A 24,170-nucleotide genomic window follows, 5' to 3' on the forward strand; every position below is an offset into this window, starting at 1 on the left:
TGTCTCCCTCTTGTGGCCTCCTGGAGGCAACTAGCTGTGCAAAAAAAAGACAGCCTGGCGGCCGGCTGTTGCAGTGTTGCCCTCTCAGGCAACACTGAGTGACTGACTGAGCCTCACCGTCTTATATAAAGTTCAGACGGAACTTTGCACGTGTCATAGTGGAGCCCTCAGGATTCCAGAGCCAGCTTTCTGACATCATAATGGGGCCTCAGAGATAAAAGCCTGGGCCCAGGCAGTGTTGGTCAGTGCTGCTCAGCAGGCAGCACTGGACTGGACTGGATTACAGCTGATACAAGGTGTGAAGGAACAAGGGGTGGCTGTGGGCATGCACTTGCTGCCGCTGCCAGTGTTTATCTGCATGGCAGCAGGGCATTTGGGCGTTGCCAGGAAGGCGTTTTTATGTAGATTCCTCCTCTTTCAGCACTGCATTGTGGTGCAAGCAAAAGAAGCAAATCCTGTCTGGCTTCCTCTCCGGCCTTTATTCACCTCCCGTGTAGCTGTGAGTGTGTGAGCCTGCAGGGCCCCATGGAATTGCCTAGAAGTAGGCTGAATCGCTGCAAGGGCTGAACAGCAGTATCGGGCAGGCTCGGGCAACGCGCGGCCCGTTCGGGTTATCGCTTCTCGGCCTTTTGGCTAAGATCAAGTGTAGTATCTGTTCTTATCAGTTTAATATCTGATACGTCCCCTATCTGGGGACCATATATTAAATGGATTTTTAGAACAGGGAGATGGAAATAGAGCTTGCTCTGTCCACTCCACGCATTGACCTGGTATTGCAGTATTTCCAGGACCGGTGCACCCTTTCCTTATGTGTTGACTAAAAGCAGATTCCAAAAGTGTTTTTTGTCTTTGCTATTGTTTCTGTCTTTCTGAAGGGATCTCCCCTTTTAATCCCATTATTTCAACACCTGTTGGACAATGCATGAGTGATAATGAGCTCATTGATTAAATGCAATTAATGAATAGATTGCCACCTCTTGTTGTGTGTCGTCTGTGTTTCTGTGTTTCCGGCATTTCACATTGGAACACCTCATTCACCTTCCTTGTCTTCTCTCCGCCCTCCCTTTTAGGTAAGTTAAAGAGCTGCACCTGAGCCAGCCACTGATTGATTGATTGATTGATTGATTGATTGATTGATTGATTGATGCAGCACAACAGTCAAATAGTGGAGTGGAGTAGGGGAACAGCAAACAGCCAATAAAGCAGCCCGCCCGCTCGCCTGCCCGCCACAATGGACCTACCTGTGTACACTAGATGGATGTGATGGAATGTACTGTCGTCCCTACATTTCAAGAAGAAGTAAGAATTGCAGTTGCAACAAAGCCTTGCTTGCCTACAAAGAGAGCAGCAATTTGGATTTGTTACTATGTTACCTAGAAGAATAACAAACTGTGCAAGGATGGAGGTTGTAGGAGCAAGGAGAAGTTGTCTGTAAAGTTGGTGGATGCCTATTTTCCATTTTGCAGTCCCTTGTCTCCCTCTTGTGGCCTCCTGGAGGCAACTAGCTGTGCAAAAAAAAGACAGCCTGGCGGCCGGCTGTTGCAGTGTTGCCCTCTCAGGCAACACTGAGTGACTGACTGAGCCTCACCGTCTTATATAAAGTTCAGACGGAACTTTGCACGTGTCATAGTGGAGCCCTCAGGATTCCAGAGCCAGCTTTCTGACATCATAATGGGGCCTCAGAGATAAAAGCCTGGGCCCAGGCAGTGTTGGTCAGTGCTGCTCAGCAGGCAGCACTGGACTGGACTGGATTACAGCTGATACAAGGTGTGAAGGAACAAGGGGTGGCTGTGGGCATGCACTTGCTGCCGCTGCCAGTGTTTATCTGCATGGCAGCAGGGCATTTGGGCGTTGCCAGGAAGGCGTTTTTATGTAGATTCCTCCTCTTTCAGCACTGCATTGTGGTGCAAGCAAAAGAAGCAAATCCTGTCTGGCTTCCTCTCCGGCCTTTATTCACCTCCCGTGTAGCTGTGAGTGTGTGAGCCTGCAGGGCCCCATGGAATTGCCTAGAAGTAGGCTGAATCGCTGCAAGGGCTGAACAGCAGTATCGGGCAGGCTCGGGCAACGCGCGGCCCGTTCGGGTTATCGCTTCTCGGCCTTTTGGCTAAGATCAAGTGTAGTATCTGTTCTTATCAGTTTAATATCTGATACGTCCCCTATCTGGGGACCATATATTAAATGGATTTTTAGAACAGGGAGATGGAAATAGAGCTTGCTCTGTCCACTCCACGCATTGACCTGGTATTGCAGTATTTCCAGGACCGGTGCACCCTTTCCTTATGTGTTGACTAAAAGCAGATTCCAAAAGTGTTTTTTGTCTTTGCTATTGTTTCTGTCTTTCTGAAGGGATCTCCCCTTTTAATCCCATTATTTCAACACCTGTTGGACAATGCATGAGTGATAATGAGCTCATTGATTAAATGCAATTAATGAATAGATTGCCACCTCTTGTTGTGTGTCGTCTGTGTTTCTGTGTTTCCGGCATTTCACATTGGAACACCTCATTCACCTTCCTTGTCTTCTCTCCGCCCTCCCTTTTAGGTAAGTTAAAGAGCTGCACCTGAGCCAGCCACTGATTGATTGATTGATTGATTGATTGATTGATTGATTGATTGATTGATTGATGCAGCACAACAGTCAAATAGTGGAGTGGAGTAGGGGAACAGCAAACAGCCAATAAAGCAGCCCGCCCGCTCGCCTGCCCGCCACAATGGACCTACCTGTGTACACTAGATGGATGTGATGGAATGTACTGTCGTCCCTACATTTCAAGAAGAAGTAAGAATTGCAGTTGCAACAAAGCCTTGCTTGCCTACAAAGAGAGCAGCAATTTGGATTTGTTACTATGTTACCTAGAAGAATAACAAACTGTGCAAGGATGGAGGTTGTAGGAGCAAGGAGAAGTTGTCTGTAAAGTTGGTGGATGCCTATTTTCCATTTTGCAGTCCCTTGTCTCCCTCTTGTGGCCTCCTGGAGGCAACTAGCTGTGCAAAAAAAAGACAGCCTGGCGGCCGGCTGTTGCAGTGTTGCCCTCTCAGGCAACACTGAGTGACTGACTGAGCCTCACCGTCTTATATAAAGTTCAGACGGAACTTTGCACGTGTCATAGTGGAGCCCTCAGGATTCCAGAGCCAGCTTTCTGACATCATAATGGGGCCTCAGAGATAAAAGCCTGGGCCCAGGCAGTGTTGGTCAGTGCTGCTCAGCAGGCAGCACTGGACTGGACTGGATTACAGCTGATACAAGGTGTGAAGGAACAAGGGGTGGCTGTGGGCATGCACTTGCTGCCGCTGCCAGTGTTTATCTGCATGGCAGCAGGGCATTTGGGCGTTGCCAGGAAGGCGTTTTTATGTAGATTCCTCCTCTTTCAGCACTGCATTGCGGTGCAAGCAAAAGAAGCAAATCCTGTCTGGCTTCCTCTCCGGCCTTTATTCACCTCCCGTGTAGCTGTGAGTGTGTGAGCCTGCAGGGCCCCATGGAATTGCCTAGAAGTAGGCTGAATCGCTGCAAGGGCTGAACAGCAGTATCGGGCAGGCTCGGGCAACGCGCGGCCCGTTCGGGTTATCGCTTCTCGGCCTTTTGGCTAAGATCAAGTGTAGTATCTGTTCTTATCAGTTTAATATCTGATACGTCCCCTATCTGGGGACCATATATTAAATGGATTTTTAGAACAGGGAGATGGAAATAGAGCTTGCTCTGTCCACTCCACGCATTGACCTGGTATTGCAGTATTTCCAGGACCGGTGCACCCTTTCCTTATGTGTTGACTAAAAGCAGATTCCAAAAGTGTTTTTTGTCTTTGCTATTGTTTCTGTCTTTCTGAAGGGATCTCCCCTTTTAATCCCATTATTTCAACACCTGTTGGACAATGCATGAGTGATAATGAGCTCATTGATTAAATGCAATTAATGAATAGATTGCCACCTCTTGTTGTGTGTCGTCTGTGTTTCTGTGTTTCCGGCATTTCACATTGGAACACCTCATTCACCTTCCTTGTCTTCTCTCCGCCCTCCCTTTTAGGTAAGTTAAAGAGCTGCACCTGAGCCAGCCACTGATTGATTGATTGATTGATTGATTGATTGATTGATTGATTGATTGATTGATGCAGCACAACAGTCAAATAGTGGAGTGGAGTAGGGGAACAGCAAACAGCCAATAAAGCAGCCCGCCCGCTCGCCTGCCCGCCACAATGGACCTACCTGTGTACACTAGATGGATGTGATGGAATGTACTGTCGTCCCTACATTTCAAGAAGAAGTAAGAATTGCAGTTGCAACAAAGCCTTGCTTGCCTACAAAGAGAGCAGCAATTTGGATTTGTTACTATGTTACCTAGAAGAATAACAAACTGTGCAAGGATGGAGGTTGTAGGAGCAAGGAGAAGTTGTCTGTAAAGTTGGTGGATGCCTATTTTCCATTTTGCAGTCCCTTGTCTCCCTCTTGTGGCCTCCTGGAGGCAACTAGCTGTGCAAAAAAAAGACAGCCTGGCGGCCGGCTGTTGCAGTGTTGCCCTCTCAGGCAACACTGAGTGACTGACTGAGCCTCACCGTCTTATATAAAGTTCAGACGGAACTTTGCACGTGTCATAGTGGAGCCCTCAGGATTCCAGAGCCAGCTTTCTGACATCATAATGGGGCCTCAGAGATAAAAGCCTGGGCCCAGGCAGTGTTGGTCAGTGCTGCTCAGCAGGCAGCACTGGACTGGACTGGATTACAGCTGATACAAGGTGTGAAGGAACAAGGGGTGGCTGTGGGCATGCACTTGCTGCCGCTGCCAGTGTTTATCTGCATGGCAGCAGGGCATTTGGGCGTTGCCAGGAAGGCGTTTTTATGTAGATTCCTCCTCTTTCAGCACTGCATTGTGGTGCAAGCAAAAGAAGCAAATCCTGTCTGGCTTCCTCTCCGGCCTTTATTCACCTCCCGTGTAGCTGTGAGTGTGTGAGCCTGCAGGGCCCCATGGAATTGCCTAGAAGTAGGCTGAATCGCTGCAAGGGCTGAACAGCAGTATCGGGCAGGCTCGGGCAACGCGCGGCCCGTTCGGGTTATCGCTTCTCGGCCTTTTGGCTAAGATCAAGTGTAGTATCTGTTCTTATCAGTTTAATATCTGATACGTCCCCTATCTGGGGACCATATATTAAATGGATTTTTAGAACAGGGAGATGGAAATAGAGCTTGCTCTGTCCACTCCACGCATTGACCTGGTATTGCAGTATTTCCAGGACCGGTGCACCCTTTCCTTATGTGTTGACTAAAAGCAGATTCCAAAAGTGTTTTTTGTCTTTGCTATTGTTTCTGTCTTTCTGAAGGGATCTCCCCTTTTAATCCCATTATTTCAACACCTGTTGGACAATGCATGAGTGATAATGAGCTCATTGATTAAATGCAATTAATGAATAGATTGCCACCTCTTGTTGTGTGTCGTCTGTGTTTCTGTGTTTCCGGCATTTCACATTGGAACACCTCATTCACCTTCCTTGTCTTCTCTCCGCCCTCCCTTTTAGGTAAGTTAAAGAGCTGCACCTGAGCCAGCCACTGATTGATTGATTGATTGATTGATTGATTGATTGATTGATTGATTGATTGATTGATTGATGCAGCACAACAGTCAAATAGTGGAGTGGAGTAGGGGAACAGCAAACAGCCAATAAAGCAGCCCGCCCGCTCGCCTGCCCGCCACAATGGACCTACCTGTGTACACTAGATGGATGTGATGGAATGTACTGTCGTCCCTACATTTCAAGAAGAAGTAAGAATTGCAGTTGCAACAAAGCCTTGCTTGCCTACAAAGAGAGCAGCAATTTGGATTTGTTACTATGTTACCTAGAAGAATAACAAACTGTGCAAGGATGGAGGTTGTAGGAGCAAGGAGAAGTTGTCTGTAAAGTTGGTGGATGCCTATTTTCCATTTTGCAGTCCCTTGTCTCCCTCTTGTGGCCTCCTGGAGGCAACTAGCTGTGCAAAAAAAAGACAGCCTGGCGGCCGGCTGTTGCAGTGTTGCCCTCTCAGGCAACACTGAGTGACTGACTGAGCCTCACCGTCTTATATAAAGTTCAGACGGAACTTTGCACGTGTCATAGTGGAGCCCTCAGGATTCCAGAGCCAGCTTTCTGACATCATAATGGGGCCTCAGAGATAAAAGCCTGGGCCCAGGCAGTGTTGGTCAGTGCTGCTCAGCAGGCAGCACTGGACTGGACTGGATTACAGCTGATACAAGGTGTGAAGGAACAAGGGGTGGCTGTGGGCATGCACTTGCTGCCGCTGCCAGTGTTTATCTGCATGGCAGCAGGGCATTTGGGCGTTGCCAGGAAGGCGTTTTTATGTAGATTCCTCCTCTTTCAGCACTGCATTGTGGTGCAAGCAAAAGAAGCAAATCCTGTCTGGCTTCCTCTCCGGCCTTTATTCACCTCCCGTGTAGCTGTGAGTGTGTGAGCCTGCAGGGCCCCATGGAATTGCCTAGAAGTAGGCTGAATCGCTGCAAGGGCTGAACAGCAGTATCGGGCAGGCTCGGGCAACGCGCGGCCCGTTCGGGTTATCGCTTCTCGGCCTTTTGGCTAAGATCAAGTGTAGTATCTGTTCTTATCAGTTTAATATCTGATACGTCCCCTATCTGGGGACCATATATTAAATGGATTTTTAGAACAGGGAGATGGAAATAGAGCTTGCTCTGTCCACTCCACGCATTGACCTGGTATTGCAGTATTTCCAGGACCGGTGCACCCTTTCCTTATGTGTTGACTAAAAGCAGATTCCAAAAGTGTTTTTTGTCTTTGCTATTGTTTCTGTCTTTCTGAAGGGATCTCCCCTTTTAATCCCATTATTTCAACACCTGTTGGACAATGCATGAGTGATAATGAGCTCATTGATTAAATGCAATTAATGAATAGATTGCCACCTCTTGTTGTGTGTCGTCTGTGTTTCTGTGTTTCCGGCATTTCACATTGGAACACCTCATTCACCTTCCTTGTCTTCTCTCCGCCCTCCCTTTTAGGTAAGTTAAAGAGCTGCACCTGAGCCAGCCACTGATTGATTGATTGATTGATTGATTGATTGATTGATTGATTGATTGATTGATTGATTGATGCAGCACAACAGTCAAATAGTGGAGTGGAGTAGGGGAACAGCAAACAGCCAATAAAGCAGCCCGCCCGCTCGCCTGCCCGCCACAATGGACCTACCTGTGTACACTAGATGGATGTGATGGAATGTACTGTCGTCCCTACATTTCAAGAAGAAGTAAGAATTGCAGTTGCAACAAAGCCTTGCTTGCCTACAAAGAGAGCAGCAATTTGGATTTGTTACTATGTTACCTAGAAGAATAACAAACTGTGCAAGGATGGAGGTTGTAGGAGCAAGGAGAAGTTGTCTGTAAAGTTGGTGGATGCCTATTTTCCATTTTGCAGTCCCTTGTCTCCCTCTTGTGGCCTCCTGGAGGCAACTAGCTGTGCAAAAAAAAGACAGCCTGGCGGCCGGCTGTTGCAGTGTTGCCCTCTCAGGCAACACTGAGTGACTGACTGAGCCTCACCGTCTTATATAAAGTTCAGACGGAACTTTGCACGTGTCATAGTGGAGCCCTCAGGATTCCAGAGCCAGCTTTCTGACATCATAATGGGGCCTCAGAGATAAAAGCCTGGGCCCAGGCAGTGTTGGTCAGTGCTGCTCAGCAGGCAGCACTGGACTGGACTGGATTACAGCTGATACAAGGTGTGAAGGAACAAGGGGTGGCTGTGGGCATGCACTTGCTGCCGCTGCCAGTGTTTATCTGCATGGCAGCAGGGCATTTGGGCGTTGCCAGGAAGGCGTTTTTATGTAGATTCCTCCTCTTTCAGCACTGCATTGTGGTGCAAGCAAAAGAAGCAAATCCTGTCTGGCTTCCTCTCCGGCCTTTATTCACCTCCCGTGTAGCTGTGAGTGTGTGAGCCTGCAGGGCCCCATGGAATTGCCTAGAAGTAGGCTGAATCGCTGCAAGGGCTGAACAGCAGTATCGGGCAGGCTCGGGCAACGCGCGGCCCGTTCGGGTTATCGCTTCTCGGCCTTTTGGCTAAGATCAAGTGTAGTATCTGTTCTTATCAGTTTAATATCTGATACGTCCCCTATCTGGGGACCATATATTAAATGGATTTTTAGAACAGGGAGATGGAAATAGAGCTTGCTCTGTCCACTCCACGCATTGACCTGGTATTGCAGTATTTCCAGGACCGGTGCACCCTTTCCTTATGTGTTGACTAAAAGCAGATTCCAAAAGTGTTTTTTGTCTTTGCTATTGTTTCTGTCTTTCTGAAGGGATCTCCCCTTTTAATCCCATTATTTCAACACCTGTTGGACAATGCATGAGTGATAATGAGCTCATTGATTAAATGCAATTAATGAATAGATTGCCACCTCTTGTTGTGTGTCGTCTGTGTTTCTGTGTTTCCGGCATTTCACATTGGAACACCTCATTCACCTTCCTTGTCTTCTCTCCGCCCTCCCTTTTAGGTAAGTTAAAGAGCTGCACCTGAGCCAGCCACTGATTGATTGATTGATTGATTGATTGATTGATTGATTGATTGATTGATTGATTGATTGATTGATTGATTGATGCAGCACAACAGTCAAATAGTGGAGTGGAGTAGGGGAACAGCAAACAGCCAATAAAGCAGCCCGCCCGCTCGCCTGCCCGCCACAATGGACCTACCTGTGTACACTAGATGGATGTGATGGAATGTACTGTCGTCCCTACATTTCAAGAAGAAGTAAGAATTGCAGTTGCAACAAAGCCTTGCTTGCCTACAAAGAGAGCAGCAATTTGGATTTGTTACTATGTTACCTAGAAGAATAACAAACTGTGCAAGGATGGAGGTTGTAGGAGCAAGGAGAAGTTGTCTGTAAAGTTGGTGGATGCCTATTTTCCATTTTGCAGTCCCTTGTCTCCCTCTTGTGGCCTCCTGGAGGCAACTAGCTGTGCAAAAAAAAGACAGCCTGGCGGCCGGCTGTTGCAGTGTTGCCCTCTCAGGCAACACTGAGTGACTGACTGAGCCTCACCGTCTTATATAAAGTTCAGACGGAACTTTGCACGTGTCATAGTGGAGCCCTCAGGATTCCAGAGCCAGCTTTCTGACATCATAATGGGGCCTCAGAGATAAAAGCCTGGGCCCAGGCAGTGTTGGTCAGTGCTGCTCAGCAGGCAGCACTGGACTGGACTGGATTACAGCTGATACAAGGTGTGAAGGAACAAGGGGTGGCTGTGGGCATGCACTTGCTGCCGCTGCCAGTGTTTATCTGCATGGCAGCAGGGCATTTGGGCGTTGCCAGGAAGGCGTTTTTATGTAGATTCCTCCTCTTTCAGCACTGCATTGTGGTGCAAGCAAAAGAAGCAAATCCTGTCTGGCTTCCTCTCCGGCCTTTATTCACCTCCCGTGTAGCTGTGAGTGTGTGAGCCTGCAGGGCCCCATGGAATTGCCTAGAAGTAGGCTGAATCGCTGCAAGGGCTGAACAGCAGTATCGGGCAGGCTCGGGCAACGCGCGGCCCGTTCGGGTTATCGCTTCTCGGCCTTTTGGCTAAGATCAAGTGTAGTATCTGTTCTTATCAGTTTAATATCTGATACGTCCCCTATCTGGGGACCATATATTAAATGGATTTTTAGAACAGGGAGATGGAAATAGAGCTTGCTCTGTCCACTCCACGCATTGACCTGGTATTGCAGTATTTCCAGGACCGGTGCACCCTTTCCTTATGTGTTGACTAAAAGCAGATTCCAAAAGTGTTTTTTGTCTTTGCTATTGTTTCTGTCTTTCTGAAGGGATCTCCCCTTTTAATCCCATTATTTCAACACCTGTTGGACAATGCATGAGTGATAATGAGCTCATTGATTAAATGCAATTAATGAATAGATTGCCACCTCTTGTTGTGTGTCGTCTGTGTTTCTGTGTTTCCGGCATTTCACATTGGAACACCTCATTCACCTTCCTTGTCTTCTCTCCGCCCTCCCTTTTAGGTAAGTTAAAGAGCTGCACCTGAGCCAGCCACTGATTGATTGATTGATTGATTGATTGATTGATTGATGCAGCACAACAGTCAAATAGTGGAGTGGAGTAGGGGAACAGCAAACAGCCAATAAAGCAGCCCGCCCGCTCGCCTGCCCGCCACAATGGACCTACCTGTGTACACTAGATGGATGTGATGGAATGTACTGTCGTCCCTACATTTCAAGAAGAAGTAAGAATTGCAGTTGCAACAAAGCCTTGCTTGCCTACAAAGAGAGCAGCAATTTGGATTTGTTACTATGTTACCTAGAAGAATAACAAACTGTGCAAGGATGGAGGTTGTAGGAGCAAGGAGAAGTTGTCTGTAAAGTTGGTGGATGCCTATTTTCCATTTTGCAGTCCCTTGTCTCCCTCTTGTGGCCTCCTGGAGGCAACTAGCTGTGCAAAAAAAAGACAGCCTGGCGGCCGGCTGTTGCAGTGTTGCCCTCTCAGGCAACACTGAGTGACTGACTGAGCCTCACCGTCTTATATAAAGTTCAGACGGAACTTTGCACGTGTCATAGTGGAGCCCTCAGGATTCCAGAGCCAGCTTTCTGACATCATAATGGGGCCTCAGAGATAAAAGCCTGGGCCCAGGCAGTGTTGGTCAGTGCTGCTCAGCAGGCAGCACTGGACTGGACTGGATTACAGCTGATACAAGGTGTGAAGGAACAAGGGGTGGCTGTGGGCATGCACTTGCTGCCGCTGCCAGTGTTTATCTGCATGGCAGCAGGGCATTTGGGCGTTGCCAGGAAGGCGTTTTTATGTAGATTCCTCCTCTTTCAGCACTGCATTGTGGTGCAAGCAAAAGAAGCAAATCCTGTCTGGCTTCCTCTCCGGCCTTTATTCACCTCCCGTGTAGCTGTGAGTGTGTGAGCCTGCAGGGCCCCATGGAATTGCCTAGAAGTAGGCTGAATCGCTGCAAGGGCTGAATAGCAGTATCGGGCAGGCTCGGGCAATGCGCGGCCCGTTCGGGTTATCGCTTCTCGGCCTTTTGGCTAAGATCAAGTGTAGTATCTGTTCTTATCAGTTTAATATCTGATACGTCCCCTATCTGGGGACCATATATTAAATGGATTTTTAGAACAGGGAGATGGAAATAGAGCTTGCTCTGTCCACTCCACGCATTGACCTGGTATTGCAGTATTTCCAGGACCGGTGCACCCTTTCCTTATGTGTTGACTAAAAGCAGATTCCAAAAGTGTTTTTTGTCTTTGCTATTGTTTCTGTCTTTCTGAAGGGATCTCCCCTTTTAATCCCATTATTTCAACACCTGTTGGACAATGCATGAGTGATAATGAGCTCATTGATTAAATGCAATTAATGAATAGATTGCCACCTCTTGTTGTGTGTCGTCTGTGTTTCTGTGTTTCCGGCATTTCACATTGGAACACCTCATTCACCTTCCTTGTCTTCTCTCCGCCCTCCCTTTTAGGTAAGTTAAAGAGCTGCACCTGAGCCAGCCACTGATTGATTGATTGATTGATTGATTGATTGATTGATTGATTGATTGATTGATTGATTGATTGATGCAGCACAACAGTCAAATAGTGGAGTGGAGTAGGGGAACAGCAAACAGCCAATAAAGCAGCCCGCCCGCTCGCCTGCCCGCCACAATGGACCTACCTGTGTACACTAGATGGATGTGATGGAATGTACTGTCGTCCCTACATTTCAAGAAGAAGTAAGAATTGCAGTTGCAACAAAGCCTTGCTTGCCTACAAAGAGAGCAGCAATTTGGATTTGTTACTATGTTACCTAGAAGAATAACAAACTGTGCAAGGATGGAGGTTGTAGGAGCAAGGAGAAGTTGTCTGTAAAGTTGGTGGATGCCTATTTTCCATTTTGCAGTCCCTTGTCTCCCTCTTGTGGCCTCCTGGAGGCAACTAGCTGTGCAAAAAAAAGACAGCCTGGCGGCCGGCTGTTGCAGTGTTGCCCTCTCAGGCAACACTGAGTGACTGACTGAGCCTCACCGTCTTATATAAAGTTCAGACGGAACTTTGCACGTGTCATAGTGGAGCCCTCAGGATTCCAGAGCCAGCTTTCTGACATCATAATGGGGCCTCAGAGATAAAAGCCTGGGCCCAGGCAGTGTTGGTCAGTGCTGCTCAGCAGGCAGCACTGGACTGGACTGGATTACAGCTGATACAAGGTGTGAAGGAACAAGGGGTGGCTGTGGGCATGCACTTGCTGCCGCTGCCAGTGTTTATCTGCATGGCAGCAGGGCATTTGGGCGTTGCCAGGAAGGCGTTTTTATGTAGATTCCTCCTCTTTCAGCACTGCATTGTGGTGCAAGCAAAAGAAGCAAATCCTGTCTGGCTTCCTCTCCGGCCTTTATTCACCTCCCGTGTAGCTGTGAGTGTGTGAGCCTGCAGGGCCCCATGGAATTGCCTAGAAGTAGGCTGAATCGCTGCAAGGGCTGAACAGCAGTATCGGGCAGGCTCGGGCAACGCGCGGCCCGTTCGGGTTATCGCTTCTCGGCCTTTTGGCTAAGATCAAGTGTAGTATCTGTTCTTATCAGTTTAATATCTGATACGTCCCCTATCTGGGGACCATATATTAAATGGATTTTTAGAACAGGGAGATGGAAATAGAGCTTGCTCTGTCCACTCCACGCATTGACCTGGTATTGCAGTATTTCCAGGACCGGTGCACCCTTTCCTTATGTGTTGACTAAAAGCAGATTCCAAAAGTGTTTTTTGTCTTTGCTATTGTTTCTGTCTTTCTGAAGGGATCTCCCCTTTTAATCCCATTATTTCAACACCTGTTGGACAATGCATGAGTGATAATGAGCTCATTGATTAAATGCAATTAATGAATAGATTGCCACCTCTTGTTGTGTGTCGTCTGTGTTTCTGTGTTTCCGGCATTTCACATTGGAACACCTCATTCACCTTCCTTGTCTTCTCTCCGCCCTCCCTTTTAGGTAAGTTAAAGAGCTGCACCTGAGCCAGCCACTGATTGATTGATTGATTGATTGATTGATTGATTGATTGATTGATTGATTGATTGATTGCAGCACAACAGTCAAATAGTGGAGTGGAGTAGGGGAACAGCAAACAGCCAATAAAGCAGCCCGCCCGCTCGCCTGCCCGCCACAATGGACCTACCTGTGTACACTAGATGGATGTGATGGAATGTACTGTCGTCCCTACATTTCAAGAAGAAGTAAGAATTGCAGTTGCAACAAAGCCTTGCTTGCCTACAAAGAGAGCAGCAATTTGGATTTGTTACTATGTTACCTAGAAGAATAACAAACTGTGCAAGGATGGAGGTTGTAGGAGCAAGGAGAAGTTGTCTGTAAAGTTGGTGGATGCCTATTTTCCATTTTGCAGTCCCTTGTCTCCCTCTTGTGGCCTCCTGGAGGCAACTAGCTGTGCAAAAAAAAGACAGCCTGGCGGCCGGCTGTTGCAGTGTTGCCCTCTCAGGCAACACTGAGTGACTGACTGAGCCTCACCGTCTTATATAAAGTTCAGACGGAACTTTGCACGTGTCATAGTGGAGCCCTCAGGATTCCAGAGCCAGCTTTCTGACATCATAATGGGGCCTCAGAGATAAAAGCCTGGGCCCAGGCAGTGTTGGTCAGTGCTGCTCAGCAGGCAGCACTGGACTGGACTGGATTACAGCTGATACAAGGTGTGAAGGAACAAGGGGTGGCTGTGGGCATGCACTTGCTGCCGCTGCCAGTGTTTATCTGCATGGCAGCAGGGCATTTGGGCGTTGCCAGGAAGGCGTTTTTATGTAGATTCCTCCTCTTTCAGCACTGCATTGTGGTGCAAGCAAAAGAAGCAAATCCTGTCTGGCTTCCTCTCCGGCCTTTATTCACCTCCCGTGTAGCTGTGAGTGTGTGAGCCTGCAGGGCCCCATGGAATTGCCTAGAAGTAGGCTGAATCGCTGCAAGGGCTGAACAGCAGTATCGGGCAGGCTCGGGCAACGCGCGGCCCGTTCGGGTTATCGCTTCTCGGCCTTTTGGCTAAGATCAAGTGTAGTATCTGTTCTTATCAGTTTAATATTGATACGTCCCCTATCTGGGGACCATATATTAAATGGATTTTTAGAACAGGGAGATGGAAATAGAGCTTGCTCTGTCCACTCCACGCATTGACCTGGTATTGCAGTATTTCCAGGACCGGTGCACCCTTTCCTTATGTGTTGACTAAAAGCAGATTCCAAAAGTGTTTTTTGTCTTTGCTATTGTTTCTGTCTTTCTGAAGGGATCTCCCCTTTTAATCCCATTATTTCAACACCTGTTGGACAATGCATGAGTGATAATGAGCTCATTGATTAAATGCAATTAATGAATAGATTGCCACCTCTTGTTGTGTGTCGTCTGTGTTTCTGTGTTTCCGGCATTTCACATTGGAACACCTCATTCACCTTCCTTGTCTTCTCTCCGCCCTCCCTTTTAGGTAAGTTAAAGAGCTGCACCTGAGCCAGCCACTGATTGATTGATTGATTGATTGATTGATTGATTGATTGCAGCACAACAGTCAAATAGTGGAGTGGAGTAGGGGAACAGCAAACAGCCAATAAAGCAGCCCGCCCGCTCGCCTGCCCGCCACAATGGACCTACCTGTGTACACTAGATGGATGTGATGGAATGTACTGTCGTCCCTACATTTCAAGAAGAAGTAAGAATTGCAGTTGCAACAAAGCCTTGCTTGCCTACAAAGAGAGCAGCAATTTGGATTTGTTACTATGTTACCTAGAAGAATAACAAACTGTGCAAGGATGGAGGTTGTAGGAGCAAGGAGAAGTTGTCTGTAAAGTTGGTGGATGCCTATTTTCCATTTTGCAGTCCCTTGTCTCCCTCTTGTGGCCTCCTGGAGGCAACTAGCTGTGCAAAAAAAAGACAGCCTGGCGGCCGGCTGTTGCAGTGTTGCCCTCTCAGGCAACACTGAGTGACTGACTGAGCCTCACCGTCTTATATAAAGTTCAGACGGAACTTTGCACGTGTCATAGTGGAGCCCTCAGGATTCCAGAGCCAGCTTTCTGACATCATAATGGGGCCTCAGAGATAAAAGCCTGGGCCCAGGCAGTGTTGGTCAGTGCTGCTCAGCAGGCAGCACTGGACTGGACTGGATTACAGCTGATACAAGGTGTGAAGGAACAAGGGGTGGCTGTGGGCATGCACTTGCTGCCGCTGCCAGTGTTTATCTGCATGGCAGCAGGGCATTTGGGCGTTGCCAGGAAGGCGTTTTTATGTAGATTCCTCCTCTTTCAGCACTGCATTGTGGTGCAAGCAAAAGAAGCAAATCCTGTCTGGCTTCCTCTCCGGCCTTTATTCACCTCCCGTGTAGCTGTGAGTGTGTGAGCCTGCAGGGCCCCATGGAATTGCCTAGAAGTAGGCTGAATCGCTGCAAGGGCTGAACAGCAGTATCGGGCAGGCTCGGGCAACGCGCGGCCCGTTCGGGTTATCGCTTCTCGGCCTTTTGGCTAAGATCAAGTGTAGTATCTGTTCTTATCAGTTTAATATCTGATACGTCCCCTATCTGGGGACCATATATTAAATGGATTTTTAGAACAGGGAGATGGAAATAGAGCTTGCTCTGTCCACTCCACGCATTGACCTGGTATTGCAGTATTTCCAGGACCGGTGCACCCTTTCCTTATGTGTTGACTAAAAGCAGATTCCAAAAGTGTTTTTTGTCTTTGCTATTGTTTCTGTCTTTCTGAAGGGATCTCCCCTTTTAATCCCATTATTTCAACACCTGTTGGACAATGCATGAGTGATAATGAGCTCATTGATTAAATGCAATTAATGAATAGATTGCCACCTCTTGTTGTGTGTCGTCTGTGTTTCTGTGTTTCCGGCATTTCACATTGGAACACCTCATTCACCTTCCTTGTCTTCTCTCCGCCCTCCCTTTTAGGTAAGTTAAAGAGCTGCACCTGAGCCAGCCACTGATTGATTGATTGATTGATTGATTGATTGATTGATTGATTGATGCAGCACAACAGTCAAATAGTGGAGTGGAGTAGGGGAACAGCAAACAGCCAATAAAGCAGCCCGCCCGCTCGCCTGCCCGCCACAATGGACCTACCTGTGTACACTAGATGGATGTGATGGAATGTACTGTCGTCCCTACATTTCAAGAAGAAGTAAGAATTGCAGTTGCAACAAAGCCTTGCTTGCCTACAAAGAGAGCAGCAATTTGGATTTGTTACTATGTTACCTAGAAGAATAACAAACTGTGCAAGGATGGAGGTTGTAGGAGCAAGGAGAAGTTGTCTGTAAAGTTGGTGGATGCCTATTTTCCATTTTGCAGTCCCTTGTCTCCCTCTTGTGGCCTCCTGGAGGCAACTAGCTGTGCAAAAAAAAGACAGCCTGGCGGCCGGCTGTTGCAGTGTTGCCCTCTCAGGCAACACTGAGTGACTGACTGAGCCTCACCGTCTTATATAAAGTTCAGACGGAACTTTGCACGTGTCATAGTGGAGCCCTCAGGATTCCAGAGCCAGCTTTCTGACATCATAATGGGGCCTCAGAGATAAAAGCCTGGGCCCAGGCAGTGTTGGTCAGTGCTGCTCAGCAGGCAGCACTGGACTGGACTGGATTACAGCTGATACAAGGTGTGAAGGAACAAGGGGTGGCTGTGGGCATGCACTTGCTGCCGCTGCCAGTGTTTATCTGCATGGCAGCAGGGCATTTGGGCGTTGCCAGGAAGGCGTTTTTATGTAGATTCCTCCTCTTTCAGCACTGCATTGTGGTGCAAGCAAAAGAAGCAAATCCTGTCTGGCTTCCTCTCCGGCCTTTATTCACCTCCCGTGTAGCTGTGAGTGTGTGAGCCTGCAGGGCCCCATGGAATTGCCTAGAAGTAGGCTGAATCGCTGCAAGGGCTGAACAGCAGTATCGGGCAGGCTCGGGCAACGCGCGGCCCGTTCGGGTTATCGCTTCTCGGCCTTTTGGCTAAGATCAAGTGTAGTATCTGTTCTTATCAGTTTAATATCTGATACGTCCCCTATCTGGGGACCATATATTAAATGGATTTTTAGAACAGGGAGATGGAAATAGAGCTTGCTCTGTCCACTCCACGCATTGACCTGGTATTGCAGTATTTCCAGGACCGGTGCACCCTTTCCTTATGTGTTGACTAAAAGCAGATTCCAAAAGTGTTTTTTGTCTTTGCTATTGTTTCTGTCTTTCTGAAGGGATCTCCCCTTTTAATCCCATTATTTCAACACCTGTTGGACAATGCATGAGTGATAATGAGCTCATTGATTAAATGCAATTAATGAATAGATTGCCACCTCTTGTTGTGTGTCGTCTGTGTTTCTGTGTTTCCGGCATTTCACATTGGAACACCTCATTCACCTTCCTTGTCTTCTCTCCGCCCTCCCTTTTAGGTAAGTTAAAGAGCTGCACCTGAGCCAGCCACTGATTGATTGATTGATTGATTGATTGATTGATTGATTGATTGATGCAGCACAACAGTCAAATAGTGGAGTGGAGTAGGGGAACAGCAAACAGCCAATAAAGCAGCCCGCCCGCTCGCCTGCCCGCCACAATGGACCTACCTGTGTACACTAGATGGATGTGATGGAATGTACTGTCGTCCCTACATTTCAAGAAGAAGTAAGAATTGCAGTTGCAACAAAGCCTTGCTTGCCTACAAAGAGAGCAGCAATTTGGATTTGTTACTATGTTACCTAGAAGAATAACAAACTGTGCAAGGATGGAGGTTGTAGGAGCAAGGAGAAGTTGTCTGTAAAGTTGGTGGATGCCTATTTTCCATTTTGCAGTCCCTTGTCTCCCTCTTGTGGCCTCCTGGAGGCAACTAGCTGTGCAAAAAAAAGACAGCCTGGCGGCCGGCTGTTGCAGTGTTGCCCTCTCAGGCAACACTGAGTGACTGACTGAGCCTCACCGTCTTATATAAAGTTCAGACGGAACTTTGCACGTGTCATAGTGGAGCCCTCAGGATTCCAGAGCCAGCTTTCTGACATCATAATGGGGCCTCAGAGATAAAAGCCTGGGCCCAGGCAGTGTTGGTCAGTGCTGCTCAGCAGGCAGCACTGGACTGGACTGGATTACAGCTGATACAAGGTGTGAAGGAACAAGGGGTGGCTGTGGGCATGCACTTGCTGCCGCTGCCAGTGTTTATCTGCATGGCAGCAGGGCATTTGGGCGTTGCCAGGAAGGCGTTTTTATGTAGATTCCTCCTCTTTCAGCACTGCATTGTGGTGCAAGCAAAAGAAGCAAATCCTGTCTGGCTTCCTCTCCGGCCTTTATTCACCTCCCGTGTAGCTGTGAGTGTGTGAGCCTGCAGGGCCCCATGGAATTGCCTAGAAGTAGGCTGAATCGCTGCAAGGGCTGAACAGCAGTATCGGGCAGGCTCGGGCAACGCGCGGCCCGTTCGGGTTATCGCTTCTCGGCCTTTTGGCTAAGATCAAGTGTAGTATCTGTTCTTATCAGTTTAATATCTGATACGTCCCCTATCTGGGGACCATATATTAAATGGATTTTTAGAACAGGGAGATGGAAATAGAGCTTGCTCTGTCCACTCCACGCATTGACCTGGTATTGCAGTATTTCCAGGACCGGTGCACCCTTTCCTTATGTGTTGACTAAAAGCAGATTCCAAAAGTGTTTTTTGTCTTTGCTATTGTTTCTGTCTTTCTGAAGGGATCTCCCCTTTTAATCCCATTATTTCAACACCTGTTGGACAATGCATGAGTGATAATGAGCTCATTGATTAAATGCAATTAATGAATAGATTGCCACCTCTTGTTGTGTGTCGTCTGTGTTTCTGTGTTTCCGGCATTTCACATTGGAACACCTCATTCACCTTCCTTGTCTTCTCTCCGCCCTCCCTTTTAGGTAAGTTAAAGAGCTGCACCTGAGCCAGCCACTGATTGATTGATTGATTGATTGATTGATTGATTGATTGATTGATTGATTGATGCAGCACAACAGTCAAATAGTGGAGTGGAGTAGGGGAACAGCAAACAGCCAATAAAGCAGCCCGCCCGCTCGCCTGCCCGCCACAATGGACCTACCTGTGTACACTAGATGGATGTGATGGAATGTACTGTCGTCCCTACATTTCAAGAAGAAGTAAGAATTGCAGTTGCAACAAAGCCTTGCTTGCCTACAAAGAGAGCAGCAATTTGGATTTGTTACTATGTTACCTAGAAGAATAACAAACTGTGCAAGGATGGAGGTTTAGGAGCAAGGAGAAGTTGTCTGTAAAGTTGGTGGATGCCTATTTTCCATTTTGCAGTCCCTTGTCTCCCTCTTGTGGCCTCCTGGAGGCAACTAGCTGTGCAAAAAAAAGACAGCCTGGCGGCCGGCTGTTGCAGTGTTGCCCTCTCAGGCAACACTGAGTGACTGACTGAGCCTCACCGTCTTATATAAAGTTCAGACGGAACTTTGCACGTGTCATAGTGGAGCCCTCAGGATTCCAGAGCCAGCTTTCTGACATCATAATGGGGCCTCAGAGATAAAAGCCTGGGCCCAGGCAGTGTTGGTCAGTGCTGCTCAGCAGGCAGCACTGGACTGGACTGGATTACAGCTGATACAAGGTGTGAAGGAACAAGGGGTGGCTGTGGGCATGCACTTGCTGCCGCTGCCAGTGTTTATCTGCATGGCAGCAGGGCATTTGGGCGTTGCCAGGAAGGCGTTTTTATGTAGATTCCTCCTCTTTCAGCACTGCATTGTGGTGCAAGCAAAAGAAGCAAATCCTGTCTGGCTTCCTCTCCGGCCTTTATTCACCTCCCGTGTAGCTGTGAGTGTGTGAGCCTGCAGGGCCCCATGGAATTGCCTAGAAGTAGGCTGAATCGCTGCAAGGGCTGAACAGCAGTATCGGGCAGGCTCGGGCAACGCGCGGCCCGTTCGGGTTATCGCTTCTCGGCCTTTTGGCTAAGATCAAGTGTAGTATCTGTTCTTATCAGTTTAATATCTGATACGTCCCCTATCTGGGGACCATATATTAAATGGATTTTTAGAACAGGGAGATGGAAATAGAGCTTGCTCTGTCCACTCCACGCATTGACCTGGTATTGCAGTATTTCCAGGACCGGTGCACCCTTTCCTTATGTGTTGACTAAAAGCAGATTCCAAAAGTGTTTTTTGTCTTTGCTATTGTTTCTGTCTTTCTGAAGGGATCTCCCCTTTTAATCCCATTATTTCAACACCTGTTGGACAATGCATGAGTGATAATGAGCTCATTGATTAAATGCAATTAATGAATAGATTGCCACCTCTTGTTGTGTGTCGTCTGTGTTTCTGTGTTTCCGGCATTTCACATTGGAACACCTCATTCACCTTCCTTGTCTTCTCTCCGCCCTCCCTTTTAGGTAAGTTAAAGAGCTGCACCTGAGCCAGCCACTGATTGATTGATTGATTGATTGATTGATTGATTGATTGATTGATTGATTGATTGATTGATGCAGCACAACAGTCAAATAGTGGAGTGGAGTAGGGGAACAGCAAACAGCCAATAAAGCAGCCCGCCCGCTCGCCTGCCCGCCACAATGGACCTACCTGTGTACACTAGATGGATGTGATGGAATGTACTGTCGTCCCTACATTTCAAGAAGAAGTAAGAATTGCAGTTGCAACAAAGCCTTGCTTGCCTACAAAGAGAGCAGCAATTTGGATTTGTTACTATGTTACCTAGAAGAATAACAAACTGTGCAAGGATGGAGGTTGTAGGAGCAAGGAGAAGTTGTCTGTAAAGTTGGTGGATGCCTATTTTCCATTTTGCAGTCCCTTGTCTCCCTCTTGTGGCCTCCTGGAGGCAACTAGCTGTGCAAAAAAAAGACAGCCTGGCGGCCGGCTGTTGCAGTGTTGCCCTCTCAGGCAACACTGAGTGACTGACTGAGCCTCACCGTCTTATATAAAGTTCAGACGGAACTTTGCACGTGTCATAGTGGAGCCCTCAGGATTCCAGAGCCAGCTTTCTGACATCATAATGGGGCCTCAGAGATAAAAGCCTGGGCCCAGGCAGTGTTGGTCAGTGCTGCTCAGCAGGCAGCACTGGACTGGACTGGATTACAGCTGATACAAGGTGTGAAGGAACAAGGGGTGGCTGTGGGCATGCACTTGCTGCCGCTGCCAGTGTTTATCTGCATGGCAGCAGGGCATTTGGGCGTTGCCAGGAAGGCGTTTTTATGTAGATTCCTCCTCTTTCAGCACTGCATTGTGGTGCAAGCAAAAGAAGCAAATCCTGTCTGGCTTCCTCTCCGGCCTTTATTCACCTCCCGTGTAGCTGTGAGTGTGTGAGCCTGCAGGGCCCCATGGAATTGCCTAGAAGTAGGCTGAATCGCTGCAAGGGCTGAACAGCAGTATCGGGCAGGCTCGGGCAACGCGCGGCCCGTTCGGGTTATCGCTTCTCGGCCTTTTGGCTAAGATCAAGTGTAGTATCTGTTCTTATCAGTTTAATATCTGATACGTCCCCTATCTGGGGACCATATATTAAATGGATTTTTAGAACAGGGAGATGGAAATAGAGCTTGCTCTGTCCACTCCACGCATTGACCTGGTATTGCAGTATTTCCAGGACCGGTGCACCCTTTCCTTATGTGTTGACTAAAAGCAGATTCCAAAAGTGTTTTTTGTCTTTGCTATTGTTTCTGTCTTTCTGAAGGGATCTCCCCTTTTAATCCCATTATTTCAACACCTGTTGGACAATGCATGAGTGATAATGAGCTCATTGATTAAATGCAATTAATGAATAGATTGCCACCTCTTGTTGTGTGTCGTCTGTGTTTCTGTGTTTCCGGCATTTCACATTGGAACACCTCATTCACCTTCCTTGTCTTCTCTCCGCCCTCCCTTTTAGGTAAGTTAAAGAGCTGCACCTGAGCCAGCCACTGATTGATTGATTGATTGATTGATTGATTGATTGATTGATTGATTGATTGATTGATGCAGCACAACAGTCAAATAGTGGAGTGGAGTAGGGGAACAGCAAACAGCCAATAAAGCAGCCCGCCCGCTCGCCTGCCCGCCACAATGGACCGCCACAATGGACCTACCTGTGTACACTAGATGGATGTGATGGAATGTACTGTCGTCCCTACATTTCAAGAAGAAGTAAGAATTGCAGTTGCAACAAAGCCTTGCTTGCCTACAAAGAGAGCAGCAATTTGGATTTGTTACTATGTTACCTAGAAGAATAACAAACTGTGCAAGGATGGAGGTTGTAGGAGCAAGGAGAAGTTGTCTGTAAAGTTGGTGGATGCCTATTTTCCATTTTGCAGTCCCTTGTCTCCCTCTTGTGGCCTCCTGGAGGCAACTAGCTGTGCAAAAAAAAGACAGCCTGGCGGCCGGCTGTTGCAGTGTTGCCCTCTCAGGCAACACTGAGTGACTGACTGAGCCTCACCGTCTTATATAAAGTTCAGACGGAACTTTGCACGTGTCATAGTGGAGCCCTCAGGATTCCAGAGCCAGCTTTCTGACATCATAATGGGGCCTCAGAGATAAAAGCCTGGGCCCAGGCAGTGTTGGTCAGTGCTGCTCAGCAGGCAGCACTGGACTGGACTGGATTACAGCTGATACAAGGTGTGAAGGAACAAGGGGTGGCTGTGGGCATGCACTTGCTGCCGCTGCCAGTGTTTATCTGCATGGCAGCAGGGCATTTGGGCGTTGCCAGGAAGGCGTTTTTATGTAGATTCCTCCTCTTTCAGCACTGCATTGTGGTGCAAGCAAAAGAAGCAAATCCTGTCTGGCTTCCTCTCCGGCCTTTATTCACCTCCCGTGTAGCTGTGAGTGTGTGAGCCTGCAGGGCCCCATGGAATTGCCTAGAAGTAGGCTGAATCGCTGCAAGGGCTGAACAGCAGTATCGGGCAGGCTCGGGCAACGCGCGGCCCGTTCGGGTTATCGCTTCTCGGCCTTTTGGCTAAGATCAAGTGTAGTATCTGTTCTTATCAGTTTAATATCTGATACGTCCCCTATCTGGGGACCATATATTAAATGGATTTTTAGAACAGGGAGATGGAAATAGAGCTTGCTCTGTCCACTCCACGCATTGACCTGGTATTGCAGTATTTCCAGGACCGGTGCACCCTTTCCTTATGTGTTGACTAAAAGCAGATTCCAAAAGTGTTTTTTGTCTTTGCTATTGTTTCTGTCTTTCTGAAGGGATCTCCCCTTTTAATCCCATTATTTCAACACCTGTTGGACAATGCATGAGTGATAATGAGCTCATTGATTAAATGCAATTAATGAATAGATTGCCACCTCTTGTTGTGTGTCGTCTGTGTTTCTGTGTTTCCGGCATTTCACATTGGAACACCTCATTCACCTTCCTTGTCTTCTCTCCGCCCTCCCTTTTAGGTAAGTTAAAGAGCTGCACCTGAGCCAGCCACTGATTGATTGATTGATTGATTGATTGATTGATTGATTGATTGATTGATGCAGCACAACAGTCAAATAGTGGAGTGGAGTAGGGGAACAGCAAACAGCCAATAAAGCAGCCCGCCCGCTCGCCTGCCCGCCACAATGGACCTACCTGTGTACACTAGATGGATGTGATGGAATGTACTGTCGTCCCTACATTTCAAGAAGAAGTAAGAATTGCAGTTGCAACAAAGCCTTGCTTGCCTACAAAGAGAGCAGCAATTTGGATTTGTTACTATGTTACCTAGAAGAATAACAAACTGTGCAAGGATGGAGGTTGTAGGAGCAAGGAGAAGTTGTCTGTAAAGTTGGTGGATGCCTATTTTCCATTTTGCAGTCCCTTGTCTCCCTCTTGTGGCCTCCTGGAGGCAACTAGCTGTGCAAAAAAAAGACAGCCTGGCGGCCGGCTGTTGCAGTGTTGCCCTCTCAGGCAACACTGAGTGACTGACTGAGCCTCACCGTCTTATATAAAGTTCAGACGGAACTTTGCACGTGTCATAGTGGAGCCCTCAGGATTCCAGAGCCAGCTTTCTGACATCATAATGGGGCCTCAGAGATAAAAGCCTGGGCCCAGGCAGTGTTGGTCAGTGCTGCTCAGCAGGCAGCACTGGACTGGACTGGATTACAGCTGATACAAGGTGTGAAGGAACAAGGGGTGGCTGTGGGCATGCACTTGCTGCCGCTGCCAGTGTTTATCTGCATGGCAGCAGGGCATTTGGGCGTTGCCAGGAAGGCGTTTTTATGTAGATTCCTCCTCTTTCAGCACTGCATTGTGGTGCAAGCAAAAGAAGCAAATCCTGTCTGGCTTCCTCTCCGGCCTTTATTCACCTC

The 24,170-nt window shown here is 47.9% G+C and overlaps 16 non-coding genes across 16 annotated transcripts; all 16 read left to right on the forward strand.

Annotated features, from left to right (window-relative positions):
• The first annotated feature begins 613 nt into the window (after window positions 1-613).
• Window positions 614-804, forward strand: LOC142693563 (U2 spliceosomal RNA). The gene has a single exon (XR_012861892.1). It is a non-coding gene; the product is annotated as a U2 spliceosomal RNA (small nuclear RNA).
• A 1,280-nt stretch (window positions 805-2,084) lies between these two features.
• LOC142693580 (U2 spliceosomal RNA) lies at window positions 2,085-2,275 on the forward strand. The gene has a single exon (XR_012861907.1). It is a non-coding gene; the product is annotated as a U2 spliceosomal RNA (small nuclear RNA).
• A 1,288-nt stretch (window positions 2,276-3,563) lies between these two features.
• Window positions 3,564-3,754, forward strand: LOC142693592 (U2 spliceosomal RNA). Its single transcript, XR_012861918.1, has one exon. It is a non-coding gene; the product is annotated as a U2 spliceosomal RNA (small nuclear RNA).
• Window positions 3,755-5,042: 1,288 nt separating this feature from the next.
• On the forward strand, window positions 5,043-5,233 carry LOC142693604 (U2 spliceosomal RNA). The gene has a single exon (XR_012861929.1). It is a non-coding gene; the product is annotated as a U2 spliceosomal RNA (small nuclear RNA).
• A 1,296-nt stretch (window positions 5,234-6,529) lies between these two features.
• Window positions 6,530-6,720, forward strand: LOC142693447 (U2 spliceosomal RNA). Its single transcript, XR_012861787.1, has one exon. It is a non-coding gene; the product is annotated as a U2 spliceosomal RNA (small nuclear RNA).
• Window positions 6,721-8,016: 1,296 nt separating this feature from the next.
• On the forward strand, window positions 8,017-8,207 carry LOC142693459 (U2 spliceosomal RNA). The gene has a single exon (XR_012861798.1). It is a non-coding gene; the product is annotated as a U2 spliceosomal RNA (small nuclear RNA).
• A 1,308-nt stretch (window positions 8,208-9,515) lies between these two features.
• Window positions 9,516-9,706, forward strand: LOC142693471 (U2 spliceosomal RNA). Its single transcript, XR_012861809.1, has one exon. It is a non-coding gene; the product is annotated as a U2 spliceosomal RNA (small nuclear RNA).
• A 1,272-nt stretch (window positions 9,707-10,978) lies between these two features.
• Window positions 10,979-11,169, forward strand: LOC142693483 (U2 spliceosomal RNA). The gene has a single exon (XR_012861820.1). It is a non-coding gene; the product is annotated as a U2 spliceosomal RNA (small nuclear RNA).
• A 1,300-nt stretch (window positions 11,170-12,469) lies between these two features.
• Window positions 12,470-12,660, forward strand: LOC142693495 (U2 spliceosomal RNA). The gene has a single exon (XR_012861831.1). It is a non-coding gene; the product is annotated as a U2 spliceosomal RNA (small nuclear RNA).
• A 1,293-nt stretch (window positions 12,661-13,953) lies between these two features.
• LOC142693568 (U2 spliceosomal RNA) lies at window positions 13,954-14,143 on the forward strand. Its single transcript, XR_012861896.1, has one exon. It is a non-coding gene; the product is annotated as a U2 spliceosomal RNA (small nuclear RNA).
• A 1,273-nt stretch (window positions 14,144-15,416) lies between these two features.
• On the forward strand, window positions 15,417-15,607 carry LOC142693507 (U2 spliceosomal RNA). Its single transcript, XR_012861842.1, has one exon. It is a non-coding gene; the product is annotated as a U2 spliceosomal RNA (small nuclear RNA).
• Window positions 15,608-16,887: 1,280 nt separating this feature from the next.
• Window positions 16,888-17,078, forward strand: LOC142693519 (U2 spliceosomal RNA). Its single transcript, XR_012861853.1, has one exon. It is a non-coding gene; the product is annotated as a U2 spliceosomal RNA (small nuclear RNA).
• A 1,280-nt stretch (window positions 17,079-18,358) lies between these two features.
• Window positions 18,359-18,549, forward strand: LOC142693531 (U2 spliceosomal RNA). The gene has a single exon (XR_012861864.1). It is a non-coding gene; the product is annotated as a U2 spliceosomal RNA (small nuclear RNA).
• Window positions 18,550-19,836: 1,287 nt separating this feature from the next.
• LOC142693543 (U2 spliceosomal RNA) lies at window positions 19,837-20,027 on the forward strand. Its single transcript, XR_012861875.1, has one exon. It is a non-coding gene; the product is annotated as a U2 spliceosomal RNA (small nuclear RNA).
• Window positions 20,028-21,323: 1,296 nt separating this feature from the next.
• On the forward strand, window positions 21,324-21,514 carry LOC142693557 (U2 spliceosomal RNA). The gene has a single exon (XR_012861886.1). It is a non-coding gene; the product is annotated as a U2 spliceosomal RNA (small nuclear RNA).
• Window positions 21,515-22,819: 1,305 nt separating this feature from the next.
• Window positions 22,820-23,010, forward strand: LOC142693569 (U2 spliceosomal RNA). Its single transcript, XR_012861897.1, has one exon. It is a non-coding gene; the product is annotated as a U2 spliceosomal RNA (small nuclear RNA).
• Window positions 23,011-24,170: the final 1,160 nt, after the last annotated feature.

Source organism: Rhinoderma darwinii, assembly GCF_050947455.1.
Source record: "Rhinoderma darwinii isolate aRhiDar2 chromosome 5 unlocalized genomic scaffold, aRhiDar2.hap1 SUPER_5_unloc_43, whole genome shotgun sequence".
Classification (NCBI taxonomy): Eukaryota; Metazoa; Chordata; class Amphibia; order Anura; family Rhinodermatidae; genus Rhinoderma; species Rhinoderma darwinii.